This window comes from Arachis hypogaea, chromosome 11 (assembly GCF_003086295.3).
Source record: "Arachis hypogaea cultivar Tifrunner chromosome 11, arahy.Tifrunner.gnm2.J5K5, whole genome shotgun sequence".
Taxonomy (NCBI): Eukaryota; Viridiplantae; Streptophyta; class Magnoliopsida; order Fabales; family Fabaceae; genus Arachis; species Arachis hypogaea.
In genome coordinates, this window is record NC_092046.1 from 95287268 (window position 1) to 95291726 (window position 4459).

The 4459-nt window shown below is 38.1% G+C and overlaps 1 non-coding gene across 1 annotated transcript; it reads right to left on the reverse strand.

Annotated features, from left to right (window-relative positions):
* Positions 1–210: 210 nt before the first annotated feature.
* On the reverse strand, positions 211–318 carry LOC112725153 (small nucleolar RNA R71). The gene has a single exon (XR_003164277.1). It is a non-coding gene; the product is annotated as a small nucleolar RNA R71 (small nucleolar RNA).
* Positions 319–4459: the final 4141 nt, after the last annotated feature.

Genomic DNA, 4459 nt, shown 5'->3' on the forward strand with positions numbered 1-4459 from the left:
AATCAATATCTCAGCACATTCTTGAGGATTTGTGACACTTTAAAGTCCAATGGTGTACACCCTAACACCTACAAGCTACTCTTATTCCCTTTCTCCCTCAGAGATAAGGTAGCAAAGTGGTTGGAAGCATTCCCCAAGGAGAGCCTAACCACATAGGAGGATGTTATAAACAGATTTCTTGCAAGATTTTATCCTCCACAAAGAATCAACAGGCTAAGAGCCGAGGTACAAATTTTCAGACAACAATATGGTGAAACACTCTATGAGGCCTGGGAGAGATTCAAGGATTTGACAAGAAGATGCCTACCAGAAATGTTCAATGAGTGGGTGCAACTACACATCTTCGATGAAGGGCTGTCCTATGAATCAAAGAAGGCCATGGATCATTCTTCAGGAGGCACACTCAATAAAAAGAAAACCATTGAAGAAGCCATAGATGTCATCGAGACTGTAGCTGAAAATGAGTATTTTTATGCTTCAGAAAGAACTCAGAAGAAAGGAGTACTAGAACTCAATTCTGTGGATGCCTTGTTAGCTCAAAACAAGGCAATTGCAGCACAACTAGCAGCCTTAACCAAGAAGATGGAGGCTACTCAAATTTCAGCAATTCAAGACCAAACTCCTCAACAAGAAGGAAGTGCATCAGAATTTGAAGGTTACTGGGAACAAGCTAATTATGTGAACAACTCATCCAGACCATCATATAATCCAAACTCTAAGACATACAACCAGGTTGGAAGAACCACCCAAATTTTGGGTGTGGAAACCAACAACGCCATAACCAGGACCACAACAAACGTTATCCATCAAATCAACACAACACTCACAACCCCAACCATCAAAAAGGCAATCATAAACCTTACCATAACTCACAAAACACATCATACCATGGCAACCAACCAACACACAACAACCACCATCTAGACACACCACCCTCAACTATGTAACCATGTGAAATCAAGAGCAACTTTGAGAGGATGGAGGCTGCAATAGAACAATTATCATCACAACTTACAGGAGCCGTCTCCACCCTTATGGAGAGACAAACGCAGACTGATAGAAGGATAGATGCCAACCTAGAAGAATACAGGTCAAATCTGAAAAATCAAGGCACAGCAATCTCAAAGTTAGAAGCACAAGTAGGGATCTTATCCAAGCAAATCCCAATGTCCACACACACATTTCCCAGTGATACCATGGCCAACCCAATAGGGGAATACAAGGCTATTACACTTAGAAGTGGGAAAGTTGTGGAAGAAGGAACCCCAAGCAAAGGCAACCATGAAGAAGAAGCTATAGAAAAGCATGAAAACAAGAATGAAGGAGAGACCCCTGCTCCATCCTCATCAAAACCAGTCTTGAAGTCTTATGTGCCAAAGGCACCATACCCACAAAGGCTGGGAAAAGATGGGAAGGATGGCCAATTCACTAAGCTCCTAGAGATCTTCAAGAAGCTCCAAATCAACATACCATTTACTGAGGTATTAGAGCAAATGCCACTTTATGCCAAATTCTTGAAAGAGCTCATAACAAGAAAAAGGAACTGGGGGCAAAGGAGACCATAGTACTAACTGAGGAATGTAGCGCCATCATACAAAAGAAGCTACTTCAGAAGATGAAGGACCCAGGGAGTTTCTAAATCCCTTGCATTATAGGGGATATCACTATTGATAAAGCCTTGTGTGACTTGGGAGCTAGCATAAACCTCATGTCCCTAACCATGATGAGAAGGAAGAAGATTGAGGAAGCCAAACCAACAAGAATGGCACTCCAATTGGCTGACAGAAATCCAAGTTTCCACATGGGGTAGTGGAAGACTTGTTAGTGAAAGTGGGGGAATTCATTTTCCCAGCTAATTTTGTTGTGTTATGTAACGGCCTAGCCCCAAAGAAACGGCGCTTTTTCGGGATCAAACGGAATTTTTACAGAACTTTTAGGAATTTCTATGCATATAAGCACCTCCACTGCACAGGTGTTGCGTCATCAAGCTGCTGAGTCAGTAGCTTGATTGCACAGGATACCTCTCCTAATCTAAGTAGGCATGTCGCGCAGAGTTGCGTTGTTGAGCCACTTCGGGCCCAAAGTTCAAAATTCTGATTTCCGTGGTTAGTCTCTATGTGACGAGCCGGTCACGAATTTCGAGAGAAAAATTATATTAATATAATATTCATATATTATTATTTTATTCAAAATATTATATTATTATCTTCTCTATTGTGATTAATGTTGATCTATGTTTAGTAATATAATAACCGAGCTTGAAATCTACCAGTAACGGATAATACCGGCATTCTTAGATGAACTTAGCACTACTAATGCTTCATCATATATCTTTTATTCTTATGATTATCCAGTTACTAGTGTCATTTACACTAAGTAACTTAATGTTTATGCATTAGTAGTGTAATTACTTAAGTTCTAATACATCTAGCTTTAGTAATTATCCTTTTCTGAGATATTTTGACAAGTAACTTTTGGATAATCATCATCCAAAAGCCACAGCCTCCCTTGGACAGCTTGGCTATCATTTTTGTTCTTGGAAAAGCTTAGAACACCATGAAAGAAAACCATGAAGCTTCCATGAACACCTGAGCTACTTTCCCCGTTCTTTCTCAAACCGAAACCCCTATCAAAAATCTAATCTTACCAAAGTGTTCACCTCTTCCTCCTCTTCATTTCTATGTCACTTTTCATGGAGTAAATCAAGGTATGAAGGCTGCTCCTCCTCCTTGAAGATTCGGCCATTGTGGTTCCTTAAGTTAATGATGTTTTCTTCATGTTTTCTCTTAGGATCTCTTATTCAATCACCAAAAGCTCCAATAAAACGTGATTTCTAGTTACCTTAAGGTTAGGAAAACCTTCTTTTCATCATCATGAAGCTTCAGCCTTCATGGTTCATAAGATTCTAAAGTTGTTTTTGGTGTTAAAATAGGCGTAAAAGTGCTTCTGGAAGCTTGGTTTTAGTGCAATCTTGGACAGCAGCAAAAGAGGTAAGGTTTGGTAAATTAATCAATGATTGGCTGTGTTCTTGAAGTGTTAAACCAGATCTTGTTGCTTGAGATTTGATTTTGGGTGTTTGTGTGATGGTTTGATCATGGAAACTTGTTGTTTAATGCTTGAAAATCATGTTTATGATGGTTTTGAAGTGGCTGTTGGTGCTTCTGAAAAACGTGACATTCCAGCCATGAAAAACATGATTTTTGATGCTTATTTGATGTGTATTTGATGGCTGAAAAGTTTCTCTTTGGTTTGATAAAAATCGGGTTCAAATCGGTTTCCGAAAAGATTGAAAAACTAGCTGAAAATCAAGCAGAAATCCGATGAACTTTTGGAGAAAAAAAATGTTTTTGGTTTTTGGAAAAACATGAAAACGTGTATTCAAGGAGTTTTGGGGTCAAAATGAAATTATTAAAAAGTTTGGGGTTGAAAATTAATTAATCAAAAGTTGAGGGGCTAAAGTGCAAATATTAAAAGTTATAGGGGTCAAAGTGCAATTTCCAAGAAGTCTAGGGTCAAAATGCAATTTTTGAAAGTTAAATAAAATATTATTTTTTTAATAATAAAATATTAATATATTATTTTATTAATAATATTATTTTAATAATAATATTATTTTATTAATAATAATAAAATATTGATAAAAAGACAGTTTTCCCTAAAAGCCTCAGGAAGGCAGATTTGAGTCCAGAATTCTCTAATTTCCTTTACTAAACACCTAAGAAGAGGTATAAGAGAAGATATAGAGGTATATGAGGTAAAGAAACAAGATTTTGAAACCTGTGTTTAAGATAAAAAGAAAAGGAGTTAAAAGTGATATAGATGTGTACCTGACCTTACATAGTAAACAGAGAATTGTAAAATGAGCTTTTTGTAATGTTGTAAAGCTTGATTTATGATGATTTCTAAGTGATGGAGAGTATGGTTATATGTGAATTATGAGCCTTCGGGCAATGCTTGTGAATGTTGTGCCGGGACGCCCGTATTGTGATGTTGCTTCCCAGACAGGCTGCGGTTGAGTAGTACCAGCCCTGCAAGCTGAATGCTTGGTAGAGGCCTGACTTGCATACCTGCGGTATATTGAGACCTGAGCAAATACTAGCCCTGCAAGTCGAGAGCACTTGGAAGAGGGTATGCGGTACTTAATCTGGGATTAAGTTCTGGGAAGGCCTTATCTGACTTGGAGGGTCGGATTGCGTCGGGTGCGGGTCGAAACCGACAAATGAGCTCATTACCTGCAGTAGGGACAGACATGCATCATACTTGTTTGTGCATTATTTATTGCTTATCTTCTTGTGTTCTTGTTCTATTCCTTGTTTGTTTGAGCATAACTGTGTGATTGCATATTAATGTGTGAATGTGCATTTACTTCCTATTTTCTCTCTTGTTCATGTGTTAGTTTATGTTGCTGTTATGTACATATTACTCTATATTTATTTATACTTCTATGACCACGGACATT